The following is a 19594-nucleotide window of genomic DNA, read 5'->3' on the forward strand; positions in this document are numbered from 1 at the left end:
AAGCTAGCTTGCTATTGCTAGCCTCTCCAAAAATTGCCTACCCTACCTTTAAGTTGTTGGACTTTACAATATTAACACTTATTTTCTTGTTTATTCATTTGAAGCTGCTTTATAATAAATGTGACTTGATTTAACAATTAAGTATTTTTGAAAAAAAAAAAAAGTGTTTTGGAATAATATTGGCCTATGAAAAAATCACATTAAAACTTTTACAATGCATCCTAAAACCTCCACATAGAGTTCTGTAATGACATTCTTTATTGTTTGAAACACCAAGTTTTCTTCTGTTTTATTCACTGATAATGTGTCCCAGGAAATCATGGCTATTAGAATATGCTTCTGTGTGACTGTGTGTGTGTGTGTGTGTGTGTGTGTGTGTGTGTGAGGTCTTTAAGCATGTGTGAAGACGATACTTGTGAGCCGGCTCAATCATAAAGCCATTACCGCAGCCTATACTCACTCTCCCTATCTCTCACAGATTTTTCTTGAAATCAGATTTCCTCTGATGTCATTAGCGTGTAATAGACAGTGTGCCTCTTACCCCCAGCATGCCCCGCAGGGTTGTGTAAATGGACATTTTACCACCTCTATAATCTACTGAGGGCTAGAAATGGGAGAGTTGTAAGCTGGAGCGCATTATGTTCTGGAGGGCATTACTGTACAGCAGGTATTTATCACACATTAAGTTCTGTTTAATGCATGACACAGTAGGGATATTGATAGTAACAGATATAGTAACAAAATAACTAACAAACGTATCCAGAAAAAAAAAAAAAAGAAATATATATTATATTGCCAAACGTTTTGGGATGTCTGCTTTTACATGCACATAAACTTTAATGACATCCCATTCCTGATCCGTAGGGTTTAATATGGAGTTGGCCCACCCTTTGCAGCCATAACAGCTTCAACACTTCTGGGAAGGCTTTCCACAAGGTTTAGGAGTGATCCCAAAGGTGTTCTATCGGGTTGAGGTCAGGACTCTGTGCAGGCCAGTCAAGTTCCTCCACACCAAACTCACTCATCCATGTCTTTATGGACCTTGCTTTGTGCAGTGTTGCGCAGTCATGTTGGATCAGGAATGGGCCACAAAGTTGGGAGCATGAAATTGTCACAATGTCTTGGTATGCTGAAGCATTAAGAGTTGCTTTCAATGGAACTAAGGGGCCAAGTCCAAGCCCTGAAAAACAACCCCACACCAAAATCCCCCCTCCACCAAACTTTACACTTGGCACAATGCAGTCAGACAAGTACCGTTCTCCTGGCAACCTACCACTTCGTGTTATAATACCATAACTTCCACTTTGTTATAATACCACTAACAGTTGACCATGGAATATTTAGTAGTGAGGAAATTTCAAGACTGGACTTATTGCACAGGTTGCAACCTATCACAGTATCACGCTTGAATTCACTGAGCTCCTGAGAGCGACCCATTCTTTCACAAATGTTTGCAGAAGCAGTCTGCATGCCTAGGTGATTGATTTTATACAACTGTGGCCATGGAAGTGATTGGAACACCTGAATTCAGTGATTTTGGAGGGGTGTCCCAATACTTTTGGCAATATAGTGTATATTTCAATGTCACATGATCCTTCAGAAATCATTCTAATTTGTGGATTGATGCTCAAGAAAGTATTTATTACTATATTACTGTTAAAAACTCAGTATTGCACTTCTTAATAATTTAGTGGAAACCGTGATACAATTTTCCCAGAATTCTTTGATGAATAGAATGTTCAAAAGAACAGCATTTGTTTAAAAATAGAAATCTTTAACATTATAAATGTCTTTACTGTCCCTTCTGATCAATTTAATGCTTATTAAATGATGCTTAATGCTTACTGATCATAAACTTTAGAATGGTATGATATTAAATAATTTATATTTAAATGTAATTTTTTAAGATGTAAATTTAAAACCATGCATCTATGTATACTGTATACTTGTGATGACGAACATGGATGAAGGCGTCATCAGACTGTTGGAGTTTCATAAGTTTATTATTTGTTGCATATTGATGGTGTATATGTGTTTATGGACAATACCAACATCAATTGTTCAACTTGTTAAATGTTATGTGAGTTACTCTAGCACATGTCTGATACAATGTTTTAGGGGTGGGTTCTGTAGCCGGAACATTCCATTTTTCAAACTAGAGAGAGACGTGCTATGATGTGTTAAATGTTTTATTTAGTATTTGTATGTTGGGAATGGGATTGTTTCTATTATGATGATTATTTGAGTAGGACATTTGTTTTTTTTTAATTATGTATAGTATTTAGTTGACAATGTTATGTGTAATTCCTTGGGTGTAACAGGAAAAGGTTCCATCCTGAGACAATGGTTCGTCCCACTAATGTTTGGCGCGGAACTTGTCTATTTAAGCCATTGTTTGGTATGTTTAGGGAGGGATGTTGAATTCTGTATACTGTGCAAGCTTTTGAATACGTTTGTCTGAGGTGAGATACAAATGCCAGTTATGTAGATATGCCACTAGACATTGTTTAGTGCCAGACTACCAGGTTTTGCTGCTCACAGCTTTTTAGCACAAGTTTAAGTTGCATAAAATCTTTTTTTTTTTTTTTTTTTTGCACTTTATGTAGACTGCACCTTTTTGAAATGCAGCTTGTAAATATATCACATAAGGCATTTGGGAAACTAACTACTCCATTTTACTGAGCCTTCCTAACTCATCGCAGGCCTCTCGACAACACACTACAATGCTTAATTTGAATTTACAGCAATAACATTATCATGACAGAATTGCAGTTATTAAAACAGTCTGCTATAAGTACCAAAACTGTAGTTGCAATGAATTCTCACAGTTTTGTTTGCGAAATCACACACTGATAATAGCAGCACTAATGTATCAGGCTCCATCTTCTGCTCCCACTCATGTGGCCTGTCATTTTTTTTTCCTCCTCAAAGTGAGAAAGACTCAGTGGTGGTTCGGTGAATGGGACTTTCACTAAGTGTTAAGCTGCCACAGCTGACCTTATTAGCGATTGTCGCCGTCTACTCTCCAGCTCCTGTGAGCCTATAGCTGGGCTCACCGGCTAATGATTTACTATCGTTTCTCAACACAAGCGGCAATTACTGCAGTGGAATTATGGTGCTATTGATTGTGAAGACGGCCGGCTTTTACTGGAAGCAGCAAGACTAGCACTCAACCAAAGGAAGACTCCTCCTTCATTAGCTCTGCTCTTCTCTCTTTCCCTTTTTTCTCTCAACGTTTTTTTTTTTACTTTCATGCTTTTATTCTGTTAGTCCTCTTATAAGTCGCCTCTAGCTTTATTTAGCACTCTGAAAGCCTTCAGAAGCTCATCTGAAGCAGTAATAGTGTGCAAGGTTGTTCCGAGTGTGAGGTAGCTATTGACAGATATTGATTAATGAAGAATTGCTGTGGGGTTTCACAGTTTTAGTATCAGTGTTGTTTGAATGGACTCAGCAAACTAAATGGCTGACCAAGTGAGGCTTTATTTTCTTACACCTAGGCCAGAATGTATTTACGTATTTCAGTTGCAGACTTGAGCTGAATACACAAAGAAAATCAGTGCTATAAATGGTGTGTGGCAGCCACACATCCTTAAGGAATGTTGTCAGGATATCTATGGGTCCTGGTGTGGCCACATATACAGTATATTGGCTATATTTGTGCTTTATATATTTGTGCATGCATGAAAAGTGATATATTCTGTTGAAATATAACCATATAGACATGTACGTACATCCATAAATATTGTTATTATAGGCCTATTGTTCATACGTAGATGGTTTTGGGATTTGAACAAACCATAAGTAATGTCGGGAAATTTATGTTTGCGCTACAGAAATAAATTATACCTTAAATCACGTGGCAAGCGGCCAGACTTATAATTAATATAACAAATGTGAAATAGGTTAATAAAAAAAATCCTATAAATTTACATTGCAGGAGGAACTCGAACCTTATCTAAAAGCCAGAAAATCATATACTATTATTATTTAAGGCAAGAATAGGATAGGATACAGATTTTACATGATAGATACCATGCTTCTCCAGCCGATTAATCACAATACATTAAGACAATAGTTTTGCATTACAAGTTTTCTGAAATGTTATGTTTAAATATGCAAATTAGTCATTATCTATAATTACACATGCATACTTCCGGAACAGAAATCTGAAAATTGGATAAATCCAGGTTTAAAATTTTTGTTTCATTTTGTTGACATATTAGAGTTGTGTGGTTACCAGTATTTTTATATACTTGTATTAAAAGTAAAAATTATTTTCTTTTGCAATTTTCTATACTTCATCCCACAATAAGGATCATTAGTGGATGAAGACACAGCTGTGGATTGATCTACAAATTACCGAAACATACAATAAAAACTTCAATATACTAAAGTAACAGATAATTCAATGGTGCAAACATGTGAAAATATCGAAATATAGGCCTTCCAAAGAAATAAAAAAGTTTAAATGCATGGTGACAAAAATTAAAATAAACAACACATGTGCCAAAATGCCAAAAGAACACTATACAAACATATATCATTTGAAACTGTTACAGCAGCGGGGAAGATGCGTGGGCATTAATTTGCATTATTTTAAAGTTATTTATAGTTTTAAAGTAGATTGCCTCATATACAGATGTGAAACGCAAAAATGGACGCCCACAGCATTTCATAGGCTACTCGGCTTAAACAGCTCGCATTTTTACAACAGGTTTAGTTCACAAAAAACTGACATGACCCATATGATTTTCATTTACAATAATTAATACTGAAATTGGGAATAAAGTAACTTACTTTTCGCGCCAATAGTCGTGTGCACATCTCCCGACTCTTGGCTCATTTTGAGTCAGACATGAACAATACAGTGAATCTGGAGACCGGATCATTGAATAGGCTAAGTTATGTTGAGAACAGCTGCAATCAGTCCGATTCGTGAATGAATCATTCAGTTTGATTTGCATACCAATTCAGCAGGTTTATTGAAAATAATCATCTCATTCATGAATTTGGTTGTCCATTTCTTCAATTCCAAATAAGAAGAACGATATGTTTTTATGAATTGTAGTAGAGTAAAAAGTACGATATTATGCATTTGAATATAGTGAATTAAAAGTAATTAAAAGATTTTCAAAATAAAAATATTCTGATAAAGTGAAACATTACTTCAGAACAGAAAAGTAACAAAGTAAAAAAAAAATACTTTGTTACTTTGCATCATCTCATTTTATTAGCCTACTCAATATATCAGAAACAACAGGCAGGAAAAAAAAAAAAAAAAAAAAGGTTTTTGGAATAAAAATATTATAGGGTAGGCTACAATGGGGTTAAAGGCAGACGTTAAGAAACAAATTGCTTTTCACTACTCCCCTACTGTATGATTGCAGAAAAAAAATATATATATATAGGCCTATTCCGAATTTCGGAATAATGTGTGAATATATATATATATATATATATATATATATATATTGTATTGAACATTTATGGAGCAGCAGATTTTGTGTGAAAATAAATCATAAGAGTATTTTTTTTATGTATACTTCGACGCTCCAGACACGTCGACACATCCGCCATCTTGGAACGGTTAACATGACGCTGCTCATCACTCACACTCACAAATCAATGAATTTTCATTGAAAATATCACAGCATTGTGCAGTCAATGGCTGTACAAACCAATGAGTTATATTTCAGATGAAATGGGATAAACTTTCAGCGATGAGAATGTGTTGTATATACATGCAATATCCATATGCAGAATTATCACATTAATGATAAATTAAATGCTGTTAATGCTAATCTGCTAATGTCTATTGCAGATATAGATATTATATGTGAATAACTAGGTTGCAGATGCACAGTCAACTTGCTCTTGAGTGGTCATGGACTGGCCTATGTATATATATAAAAAAAAAAAATCAAAATATCTTATAAATTGTATGGCACATGGTAACTAGCCACAACATCATAGCATTGAGGTGCAGTTTTGAACTGTGAAAAATGAGAAGCTCTAAACTAGCAGTTTACGTTACGGTTTCCCCAATAAAGGGTAAAACTGGATGAGGGGATCCCAGTTCACTAAAACGTCAGATGATTGGACCTGATTAGCTGCTCCCGCATGATATAATGCAAAGCAGTGGGGGAAAATAGCAATTATCTCATCAGTCACGATGATTCTCTCTTTCTCTCCCCTCTTTTCAAATCGTTTACCCTCTAGCTTGCCCCTGTCTCTGTCTCTTCAATCTTTTTATGTCTTATATGACTCTTCCTGTCTCATTCCTGACTCATCTCTTTGGCTACATTCACGCTGTTAATATTTGGGACTATCAAATAGTTTCTTTTTCTCTGTCAACGTCAATAGTTGTACATGCTGTTCTACGTGTGTGAGTGGATCGGAATAATTGTGTGGAATCGGAATAATGTGTGAATTTCGTGCAGTGGACATTTATCCCTATTACATTTGTATATATATAATTTGATTTTGAAAAATCTAATTATAATTAAAAAAAAAAATAATAATTTTGAAAAAAAAATGTATTATTTTTATATGAAAACATTTGTGGATTTTTATATATATATATATATATATATATATATATATATATATATATATATATATATATATATATATATATATAGGAATCAACAGTTTATGTGATAAAACATGTTTTCTATGTTTTTTACATAAAACATTATGTAAAAAATGTGATCTAACAAATCAAGATTTTTTTCTTTGTGCATGATAAATTGTTTCCCATGATTGTGATTCCTGTCTAAATACACTTATACTGTCTAAATACACTTATATATACATATTACATAAATTAGTATTTGAAATAATAATTTTGAAACAATACAATTTAATGTAAGTAATGTAAGTTATAACTGCAAATATTAATTTTGAAAAAGTAACTGATATTTTCTTGAAATTATTTTAGTAAATTTAACAAAAGTAATGTGAAAAAAAGTAATCCCTCCATAAAGGAACTCTGCTGACAACGACATTCTGTTGCTGTGTGAATGTAGTTTATCTCTATATCCTTTTCTTTGTCTCTCATCTCAGTTTTTTTCATCTCCTGCCACTCTCTCTCTCTCTCTCTCTCTCTCTCTCTCTCTCTCTCTCTCTCTCTCTCTCTCTCTCTCTCTCTCTCTCTCTCTCTCTCTCTCTCTCTCTCTCTCTCTCTCTCTCTCTCTCTCTCTCTCTCTCTCTCTCTCTCTCCCTGCATTACTCCATTATCGTCCTCATGCACCCTCTCCCCTGAAACTTCAATAGATGCATTTCCGCCCTCAGTAATGCAGTAATGCACTGATTTACCTCGTGAGCGCCGTGGGTGTGGCGGCTGGTCTATAGGAGTGGCGTTAGCTGAGACCTCATTACCCCTCCCTCCCCCTTCCTGAAAATGCACTCTCTCTAGCTGTAATTGCATTGGGGAGATAAGAGGCTTGGTTTGGGACAGGATGCTGTGTGTCTATGTAAGCGCTGGGGCTGGTCCGACCTGGCCTCTTAGCTCTAAATCAATGAGCCCATCTAGACCTAATGCAGAGCTGGACAACTCCGGAAGCATTAGCCTTATTATTGCTGGCTTGGCAGGAACAACCCATGCGTTCATTTCACACACACACACAGTTACATACTCTTGAACTATTATTTAAGGTGGCAAAAGGACATTCAGATGCGAAATGGTGGAGCCACACATGTACAGAAACGTATCAAGAGATACACTCACCTGCACGTAAACATATTAACTGTCAGTACTGGGTACCTGGAGGTGAGTAGCCCACTCAGCAGTTCGGTCTGTTACGTTACATGGGGTCAGCACAGTCAATGGACAGAAAACAAGGAAATATTCAGTCTCAGTGCTGTTTCTGTAGCTGTATTACTGAAACTCTATTTTAGAGCAGCTGCCAGGGTTTATCTGCCTAAACAGCACAGGCAGAGCCAAGACCTCTTAATTTAAATTACAAAAAGAAGACGACGACGAACGCTGGTTTATTTGCCAAGGTAGTTTAGAGGAATGCGCTCATTGGCTGTGACATGCACATGAATCCCAAATGATGATCCAAATGCAAGTTTCAAATATTAAATATTAAAATCTATTAATTTTGTTATGTCTGAAAACGTTCAGCATTGGGTCCTGTTGGACTATGTTTGTATGCACTGCGAGTGACAGGTTACTGTGCCTTTAAAGTTTATAGCATTGATTTACGGCAAAGGTCGGAGAATGTGAGTTTTACGTCGGTTGATAAAAGGCAACATAAACAGAGCTACACGGTGTGATTATTGTGTCTTTTGCAAGCACAACATTTGGCGAACGAGGATGTCTGAACTTGTCTTACCACCACCGCCACCTTTCCTGCCTGTTCCCGGTGATCCAGCGGTTCCCTGGGATCGCTGGCTGACGTCGTTTGAGGACTATTTGCTGGCTTTGGGACACTCGGATCTAGCGGAGGCGAGGAAGTGCGCGCTTCTGCGCCATTGTCTCGGGCAGGAGGGACAGCGAATCTTCGCCACGCTCACCTTATCGGATGATAAGTACGTCACAGCCACGGCCGCCTTGAAGGCTCACTTCAGCTCCGGAAGAAGCCGGCGGATGCACCGTTTTGAGTTTCGTCAGAGGACCCAAAAGCCGGGTGAGACCGTTTCCCACTATGTATCAGCATTACGTGAGCTGGCTAGACTTTGTGAGTTTGGGGCTTTGGAGGATGGACTTATAGTTGACCAGTTAATAGAGAAAACGTCATGTAACCAACTGAGGGAGAGACTTTTACTAGAGCCAGACTCCACGACACTAGCGGACGCTTTAGTAATTGGGAAGCAGTTGGAAACTGCCCTAATGGAGGCGCGCAAGTTCGGCCGCGCTGTGCACGAGCCTGTGACGTCATCACCACCGTTAGTTCAGCACACAGAGACTGCAGTGGCGGCTGACAGGGTGAGTGACAGTTTGGACGTGCAGCGAGTGGACAGGGGGCCCAGGGAGAGTGGGCACAAGAGCTGTAGCAACTGTGGCTCCTCTAAACATGCAACCAGAGATCAGTCATGCCCTGCCCAGGGAAAACGTTGTCGTAACTGCAACAAGTTGAACCATTTTGCACGCTGCTGTCGCTCCTCTCCTGCTTGCCATGATACTGCTGCTGTTCCCATAAACACTGTACAGACCTCACAGCCTTCATTCAAGCTCTGCACATGCCGTGTGGGCACAGCTCTCATTCCGCTCCTCGTGGACACAGGGGCTAAAGTGTCAATCCTGAACAAATGCACATATGACCGCTTCTTCAGTCAAGTGCCTCTGGAAGCAGCGGCTAAACCCCTGTTAGGCTACGGCCATTTTCCCATCTCCACTCTGGGTGTGGCCTGCCTCCCCGTCAGATATGATAAACAATGTGCGCCTGCCACCAAATTCTGTATCACCCGGAAGGGAGCTAACATTATGGGCCTAGACTTGTTCCTTGCCCTGGGCTTTACTGTGAGTGATGCTAGGGGCCTGCATGTCCTGCAGGTCGCCGCCTCCTGGCCTGACCGCTACCCACAACTATTCAACGGGCTGGGCCGCATGACTGGATTTGTACACCAGCCTACTGTTGACCTGGCAGTCCGCCCTGTCATCCAGCCCCTACGGCGCATACCCCTGGCTCTCCGTGACGCGGTGGAGGCCGAGCTGCATCGCCTGGTGGAGGCAGACGTCATAGAGCCCGTCGATGCCTCACCGTGGGTGTCTAACCTGGTGATAGCCAAGAGAAGAGGGGGCGGACTGCGACTCTGTGTCGACCTCACAGACGTAAATAAAGCCATCATCCCTGATAAGTACCCCCTACCTACAGCTGAGGAGCTCACTAGCCATTTCCATGGCTCCATTGTTTTCAGTAAGATGGACTTACGTAACGGCTACCTGCAGGTCCCTCTAGCATCGGCCAGCATGGACCTTACAGCGTTTGTCTCGCACGTGGGGGTTTTCAGATTTAAGCGCATGGCATTTGGACTGTCCTCAGCCCCGAGCTGTTTTCAGAAAATAATGTCACTCATATTGGCTGGTATCCAGGGTGTCTCCATCTACCTAGATGACGTGGTGGTGCATGCGCCCTCCACCGCACTGCATGATGATCGCCTGGAGCAGGTCTTTCAGCGTTTCGAACAGCATGGGGTCACACTGAACTCTGAGAAATGCATGTTCGGGGTTGAGGAGGTCGAGTTCCTGGGCTTCAGGCTCTCGAAGGAGGGCATTGCCCCGATTATGTCACACACTGAGGCCATTCTGTCCCTACCAGACCCGCAGTCGCCATCCCAGCTGTCTTCCTTCCTGGGGATGGCCGCCTACTACCTCAGATTCATGCCACACTACTCTGACTCAACGGCCCCCCTGCGCCGGCTACTCAGGAAGGATGTTACATGGGACTGGACTCCAGCCTGCCACGAAGCTGTGCGCATCATCAAACGGCAGCTCACGTCCCCACCCACACTGACCCATTTCAGCTTGACCGCGCCCACCATGGTCACCTGCGACGCCTCCGGGGTGGCGCTAGGTGCTGTGCTCTCCCAGACTCAAGAGGGGGTGGAACGCCCAGTGGCTTTCGCCTCTCGGGCACTTACTACAGCTGAGCAGAAGTATTCGGTGGGGGAGAGGGAGGCCCTGGCCTGTCTGTGGGCGTGCGAACGCTGGCATGTTTATCTATATGGGAGGCCTTTTACCATCCGCACAGATCACCAAGCGCTGACGGCACTGCTGGCGACTCAAGGCTCGGGGCACAGGCCCATGAGACTACTGAGGTGGGCTGACAGGCTGAACCAGTATAACTTCAGTCTGGAGTTTATGCCTGGGCGGGCCAACACGGTGGCCGACCTCCTGTCTAGAGCTGTGTCGGTGACGAAGGAGACAGGCGGGGTGACATCAGACACAGAGAGCGACGAAGACTGGGTCCACATCCTGCACGGGCCTCTCAGTTCAGTAGTCACTCTGGCGGAGCTGCAGCAGGCCTCAGCTGCTGACGAGGCCCTCACAACTCTCCGTACCTACGTCCAGGATGGCTGGCCTGCCAAAGTGGATGACAAGCTACTCCCCTATTACCGCTTCCGCAACGAGCTCTCCTGCTGGGGGGCGGTGTGCCTGGCCCGTGGCCACCGTGCGGTCGTTCCGGAGATTCTCAGGTCCAGAGTGCTACACATGGCGCATGAGGGGCACCTGGGGGTGGTCAAAGTGAAGCAGCGCTGCCGTGACACAGTGTGGTGGCCACACATAGACTCTGATGTGGAGGAGCTGGTACGTAACTGTGCTTGCTGCCTCCTGAGTGGGAAAACTGGTCAGCCTGCCACAGCCCCTCTCACCCCGACCTCTTGGCCGTCTTCACCCTGGGAACATATTCAGGTCGACCTCTGTGGAGAACTTCACGGGGCACCGGCTCACGCTCGCTACCTCCTGGTTGTGCACGACCTTCATTCAAAGTGGCCAGAGGTTTTTCAGCTGAGCTCCATCACTGCACACTCCATCATCGACCGCCTGGACAACTTGTTTGGGCGCTGGGGCCTCCCCAGTGTCGTCACAACGGATAACGGGCCCCAATTTGTGTCTGGAGAGTTCACAGAGTTTCTCACGGTACGGTCCATCAAGCACATCAGGACGGCAGTGTATCACCCAGAGAGTAATGGGGGGGTGGAAAGACTGAATAAAACTCTCAAAAATGGAATCCGAGCCTGTCTGGAGGAGGGGAAAATCTTCAGCGACGCACTCAACCAAACTCTCCTGACCATCCGAGCATCCAAGCATTCCACCACGGGAGTGTCACCTGCATTGCTCATGATTGGGCGCGAGCTAAAGCAACCACTGGACTGTTTGAGGGCTGAGCCAGCTTCTGCACGTGGGAGCCCAGGGCTCCAGAAAGCCAGAGCTCAGGTAAAAGGTTCGCAGGCTCGGATGAAAGAGAGGTTTGATGCCACGCACAGAGTGCAGACCCCTTCAATTTCTCCAGGGGTTTGGGTCAGGATCAAACACCTCCACCGCCAAAATAAGTTGCAGTCATACTGGTCAGAGCCCCTGCGGGTGACTAAGCAGTTGGGGCCGGCCACTTACAGACTGGAGAATGGGACTCGTTGGCACTCAAACCGCCTGCACAGAGTCGCAGCTCCCTCAGCACCTGCATCACCTCTGTCCCCAGCAGCGGCTCTGGGTTGGCAGCCTAGGCCAAGAGCTAACCGGCTGGGAGGTAATCCACCAGCACCGCCTGACGCCATTTCACGGCCAGCACGCCCTCAGAGAATGAGGGTTCCACCTGTCTGGCATGGGGACTATGTGACAGGGTGATAGTGACACTGGGGTATGTGGGCTAAATGTTATGTTTCAGTTTCCAGGGGGGTGGGGGGAAAATGTTATGTCTGAAAACGTTCAGCATTGGGTCCTGTTGGACTATGTTTGTATGCACTGCGAGTGACAGGTTACTGTGCCTTTAAAGTTTATAGCATTGATTTACGGCAAAGGTCGGAGAATGTGAGTTTTACGTCGGTTGATAAAAGGCAACATAAACAGAGCTACACGGTGTGATTATTGTGTCTTTTGCAAGCACAACAAATTTAAGTAATTAAAAACATTATTAGAGACTTTTATAAATTGAGTTTTATTATACTATAGGGATATCATAGAGACATCACAGAGGCTCAGGGTTGGGCTCTTTCTACTTAGATCAGAAAGCAAACACCTATAGCAACCAACATTGCAACCAACATTACAAAAACACAAACATTATGATAGTGTATAAAGTATCATTTTTATATGACAATGTCCAACAGCGATACCAGAAGATAATTTAAAGGGGACCTATTATGCCCCTTTTCACAAGATGTAATATAAGTCTCTGATGTCCCCAGAATGTGTCTGAGAAGTTTCAGCTCAAAATACCCCCCAGATCATTTATAGCTTGTCAAATTTGTCTCTATTTGGGTGAGCTAAAACACGCCATTTTTTGTGTGTGCATGTGTCCCTTTAAAAAGCAAATGAGCTGCTGTTCCCGGCCACTTTTCTAGAAGAGGGCCGAGCCTTAAAGGAACACGCCGACTTTTTGGGACTTTAGCTTATTCACCGTATCCCCCAGAGTTAGATAAGTCCACACTTTCCCTTTTCATCTCCATGCGTGCCATAACTAGCACAAAGACTGGAGGTAAACGGCAAAAAACGGCAGTAGCACTGCTACTTCTGCGGAGTGATTTACTCCAACTCTGAGCAAACTCTCTGCTCCTCACCACGGGGCTTCTCAGGTGCTGTGAGCAAATCACTCCGCTCAAGTAGCAGTGCTTCGCCTTCTGAGAATATAGTTCCCAGTATGTATACGGTTAAAAGATGGCTGTGTCTCATGTGATCTTGTTATTTGTACACGCTCTGACTATACAAATCACAACATGTAAATAGGAAAATGTTGGCATTATTTTGTCACTGATTGGGAGCAGTATGCTAGCTGGAGCTGTTTACCTCCAGTCTTTGTGCTAAGCTAGGCTAGCGGTGGGTTTCTAGTGGGTGTCTAGGTTTAGGGGCGGGGTCAGGTGTAGGTCATTCGTACGAATTCATACGAATTGGGCAACTAATAAAATATGACCAAATTGCCGTGAGATCGGGTTGGACTGTTTATGATTTATGGGGATTATATAAAAATGATTTTTTTTTTTTTTTTACAATTATTGGCTGGTTGTTTCCACACACTGTGGACACATAACTGTGTTCAAACCTCATAAAACTGAATTTTGAATATGGACCTATTGTGTTGGTTTCTCTGGTTCAGGCCAAAATATATATTTTCATTATATGCTAAATATAAGTTGTATGTACAAAATGTATAACAAGGAGCAAGAAAATATATTTAGGATCTTAAAATACATTTTGGGTAAATGCAAAATGGCCTCGGAATGAATATGAGAAAATAAGTAGGCTAACTAAAACGCATTGAAAATATATTTATATAAATATAATTTAAAGCATATTAGCAATATATATTTTTTTTATATTTTGAAATATATTTGAAAATATATTATTCTATCATTAGAATGAATTACCACTATAATTATCTTTAATTTACAGTGTAAATTTGTTATTTATACTTGGTGCTATTTATACTTCTCTCATGATGGCAACTGTAAATTGATGTCAATAGGTCAAACAGGTGGCAATGGATGTTACAAAGTAAACACCTTACCCTCAGATATCACGAATTTTGGGCTTGTACAAATCAGAATGAAATTGAAATGACTTTAGGTGAGCCGGTATGTTGCAAGCAGTTCAGTTAAATTAAAGTTGAATGTCTGGGCTTGTGATAGCCAAACAACAGATAGTAATACCTACGAGCAATACGCTAATAATAATAAAAAAACAAAACAGTTTTAACATTTTTTCCTCAGTAATGTTTTCAGAGAAAGTTCTAAAAGCCTGCTGAAATGTTGTAATCCCTCTTTGTCACACTGAGTGATGTTTTAATGCAGCAGGGATGCAGTGAGCGAGTGTTGGGCTGTCTGGCTTCGGCAGGTCCTGGTCACCATGGTGACGGTAGTGCTGTTGTCTCACCTGAGTGGTTTCAGGCAGTCAGCAGTCGTGCAGTATTTCAGAAGATGCATTTGTGAGTGGCGTATTGCACGCTGCCCAATCCGAGGGTTATGGTCAGCAGCTGCTGGAATCACATACACACACTCTATACACGCTCACATCAGCTGTCATGTTTTATAGATTTTTATCTCTTTTTGCTTTGCACTCAGACCTTATTATTCCACGGGTGTATTTTTAGCACATTTCTAGCTAGTCCAGGGGCTGACAGCAAGCATGAGCGAAAGCGAGAATGCAGAAGAGAAACGGTAGATTGATTCCTCCCCTGTCTGTTGCTCCAGCTGTGGCCTGCTGAGTGTCATGAGCTGTACAGGAAGTAGTGGCACATTGATGGAGAGAGATGGCTGAGCCCCGGGGTCTGATCACCCATTCTCTCCAAAACTTTTTTTATTCTCGCTCTCTCTTGTACCCTGCAGTGGAGTTTTCCAACCAACACGCTAATTATCTCTTTTGTTTTCATGATATATTGGAGCAACTGACATACTGAACCAATGTGGTTCAGTGTCTGGTCTGTTAAAGTACGGTCACATTTACCATTGATTAGCGAAAATTTGCCCGACGAATTTTCACTAATGTGATCACACCTTAAAGTCACTTTCAAACAAAGCAGTTTTGTTGATCAACACGGTGAAATCGAGTGACCGACTTGATCCAATTGTGAAATCTGCACAGGAAAATCTTTCGCCCTCGCACGAAATTCCCAATCGCATGGATTCCTGCGAAATGTGTGTTTGGAGAATTATTTCGCCTTCTCGCAGAATTCCCAATCGCATGGATTCCTGTTGAAATGACTGGATTTCACCCTTATTAAAAAATTTGTCGAACAATGATGAAGAGAGACTTTTCGTTCCATTGACTTCCATTTATACGAATGCATGAGCTCATGCAAATTTGTATGTGTTCCTGAGTTCAAGTTTTGTAAACTTTGCAAATTCATATCATGTGAATATTTACATTTACATGTAACCATTTAACAGACGCTTTTATCCAAAGCGACTTACAAATGAGGGGGAAAATTTAAGCAATTAAACCAACAAAAGAGCAACAATATATGTGCTGTGACTAGTCCTAGTTAGTATAGCACAGTACACATAGCAAGTTTTTGTTTTGTTTTGGTAGAAGATCAAAGATGCGTCTTTAGCAATTTCTTGAAAATTCTGCTTGGGTTAAGTTAGGCAGGCCATACAACCACCAAGCACAGGTCCGTGAGCGTGATTTTGTGCCTCTTTGGGATGGCACTGCAAGGCACTGTTCACTTGCAGAAGACAAGCTTCTGGAGGGCACATAAGTCTTAAGTTGTGAGTTTAGGTATAGGGGTGTGGTGCAAGTGGTTGTTCTATAGGAAAACATCAGTGCTTTGAATTTGATGTGAGCAGCTAATGGCAACCATTGCAAATTGATGAAGAGAGGTGCAACATGAGCTCTCACTGCCACATTCTGGATCAGTTGCAGATGTTTGACAGTACACTCTGGAAGGCCTGCCAAGAGAGCATTACAATAGTCCAGCCTGGATAGAACAAAAGCTTGGTACTGTAAAAGAGTTGTGTAGCATTCTCCGATAGGAAGGGCCTCTTTTTCCTAATGTTGTGTAAGGCAAATCTGCAGGATTGGGCAGTTCTAGCAATGAGTGAAGTTTAATTGATCATCAATCCCAACTTCAAGCTGTCCTGTAAGGAGTTACGGTTGATGAGCCTAGCTGAATAGAGAAGTTGTGATAAAGTGTTGGGTTGGCTGAAACCATAAGCAGTTCTGTCTTTGAGTTGAGTTGGTTGGTTGAGTTGAAGTTGAAGTTGAAGTTGGTTGAGTTGAAGGTGATGGTCCTTCATCTGGAAAGAAATGTCTGTCAGATGAGATGCGAGCAGCTACCATCAGATCATCCAGCTAGAATGAGAGGTAGAGTTGTGTGTCATCAGCATAGCAGTGATAGGAAAAGCCATGTTTCTAAATGGCAGATCCTAGTGATGCCATGTAGATGGAGAAGAGATGTGGTCCCAGCACTGAGCCCTGAGGCACCCCAGTAGCTAGATGTTGCAACTTAGACACCTCACCCCTCCAAGACACCCTGAAGGACCTACCAGAGGGGTAAGACTGGAACCACTGGAGTGTGTTTCCAGAGATGCCCTTTGTCATGAGGGTTGACAAGAGGATCTTGTGGTTAAATGTGTCAAAAGCAGCAGACAGATCCAGCAAGATAAGTACTGATAACTAGGAAGCCGCTCTTGCTAGTCTCCGAGCTTCAATAACCAAGAGCAGGGCAGTTTTGATTGAGTGGCCACTTTTGTAGCCAGACTTTGCTACTTCTGGTTGCTGTCCTGGAGGTCCAGGACTTGGTTGAACATGACTCGCTCAATTGTTTTTGCAATGAATGGAAGAAGGGAATACCAGTCTGTAGTTTTCTAAAACTGCTGGGTTTAGAGTGGGTTTCTTAAGCAGTGGGAAAGGTACCATTGTGAAGAGATGTGTTGATGATGTGAGTGAGTGTGAGTACAACTGAAGAAGAAATGGCTTAAAGGAGATGAGTGAGGATAGGAAGACACGAACAGGTAGTAGGGTGAGTGAAAAGGATGAGTTTGGATCGGAGAGAAGGAGGGGCGAGTGTTTGTATTTTCTATTAAGATGTGTTTGTCGGTTTGTGGTGTGGAGAATTGGCAGCTGATGGTTGTTTTATTTATGAAGAATGTGGCAAAGTTGTCATTAGTTACAGCTGATGAAGGAAGAGGACAAAGGTGGGAGGAAAAAGTTTAATATCTGTTAACACTTTATTTTGATGCTCCTCAACAGACATTCTACTGACTATAACTTTGCAACCACATTTCAACTTATTCTAATCCTAACCCTACCAGTCTACTAATACTCCACTAACACTAATGAGATTTAGTAAACATGTAGGTGCAACGTTACTTAGTTATAGTCAACAGATTGTGTTAATCGGAGCAGCAAAATAAAGTGAAACTGAAGAAGTTTTTTTTTTTTTTTGTCATGGCGTGACCTCTTAGCTGAGTTAATAGAACATAAACTTTAAATCTGAAGGATTTCAGCATTGCAGTAAAGTGGAGGTTATTGCATATTTTTAGATTTTGGATGTATTATGTGTTGAATTATGTAAAAAAAAAAAAAAAAAAAAGACTGAGTAAAGGGTAACATCAAAGTAGGACTGTATTAGGTTCTAGTGTATGTAGACACATCTCTTACAGTTTTATTTTCTTTAATTAGCCTAGTTCTCATTTAACTGCCAGAGAGAACCATTATTTAATCTTAATGGTTTTGTGTAATTGTAATGACCTGTCATCTTACCAACATTTTCCATGTTGCTATTTTGTTTGAAAATCAAATTAAGATGAACAAATTGCTCTGTGGTTATGCGAACATTCCAAATCACAATTTTTTTTTAGCACGATAACCTCATTTACTGATGATGAGACCAGCAGCTTTTACGAGTCTCCTTCCATGTTACTCGCATCTGCTGTGTTTGAAGAGACTTTTAGGAAGAATATTAGGATATTTATTGCCTGTAATTTGCCTCAGTCACGCTGTGGAGAGGTGACAGGCAGAAATGAGAACACGGACCCTACTTGGCGTTCGTTAATTTATTAATCAGAATGAAAAATCCCCAGCTGCATAACTCACATCATAGTCAGAGAGGCAAAGAGACTACTCATGTTAGTGGACTATTATAGTTGCTATACATATAGTTTGGGTTTTTAAAATCCCTCCAGTGATTCCACATTCTGTCATTTCCTGTCTGTGATGCCTAATAATTGGCTCCTTGTGGACCACAGGAAGCAATCACTGAGGCATTAACTAATGAGGGTCTAAATAAATGAATAGACATATGAACACCGAGCAAACAGACTCTCCCCATTCCTCCTGAGGTTTACAAACATTTTATCCTTCTCTCTGTCTCTCTTTTTAAAGAAAATGTTATTGTGATGTTTTACTGCTGGGTTTTGAGCAGAGGATTCAAATTAATGCCATTTTAGTCTTTTTTTTTCTCTCACTAGGCACCATGTTGGCTCTGTTGTGAGTTCACTGCCTTATTTTTTTAAAAAAAGATGCGATTAATGTTAGATTATGAGATATACATGAATTCAGACTGGGAGGTCAATGACACTGACCATGTTTGTCATGTTGTCATGTTTTATGCAGACATTCATGATTTTTATACTGCACAAACTGTATATTCTATCCCCTAACCCTATACCCATCACAGAAAACTTTAAGCATTTTTATATTTTCAAAAAACATCACTCAGTATGATCTATAAGCCGTTTTCCTCAAGGGAACCAAAAAAATGTCCCCATAAGGACAAGGATTGCCATCTTTGAGGGGACATTTTGTTCCCATAACATAAAGATATACCTGAAATTTCTAAAACGAGTTTTTCAAGGACAATTTAAACTGCATCTCAGAGATCTGTCAACTAAGTAACATTTTATCTGCAACTTAATTATCATTATCGGCCAGGATTTTAATACTGTGTGCATTCTTACTTAAAGTGGCAATGTAATGGAAGTAGCCGTATTTGTGACGTACACTCGAGTGAAGTGAATTATTGAAAAATGGGGACTTGGTTCTACAGTATCTGTCCGTTGATGATTGGATAGGTGAAGGCAGATCTGAATGCAAAATGGACAGTAAGAAATGGACGGGGTTTAAGCAGACTAAACGATTCGAGAAACCCGGCATCAGGGATTGAGCTAAGACATTCTGATTAAAAATGATGCAGTAAAATAAAAATAAAAAATGAAACGGATGAATCGTTCACAAAAAGATCGAGAACATGCATTTAGAAAACAGACTGAATATCCATTTCATACCAACTTTACAAACAACATGTCACAGTCTAGATCTCAATCTAACTACTATTATAAATACAAATGTATAGCTTACAATAAGTCATAGCTAGTGGAAGTGGTGTCATCATGTGAATTTGTGCATCATGGCGCTGTAACACTATTGCAGTTCTGTGTGTATGGTGCCTATGCAGAGAGAGAGAGAGAGAGAGAGTGAAATAGAGAGACAGCC

The sequence above is a fragment of the Squalius cephalus genome (genome assembly GCF_949319135.1).
Source record: "Squalius cephalus genome assembly, chromosome: 15".
NCBI lineage: Eukaryota > Metazoa > Chordata > Actinopteri > Cypriniformes > Leuciscidae > Squalius > Squalius cephalus.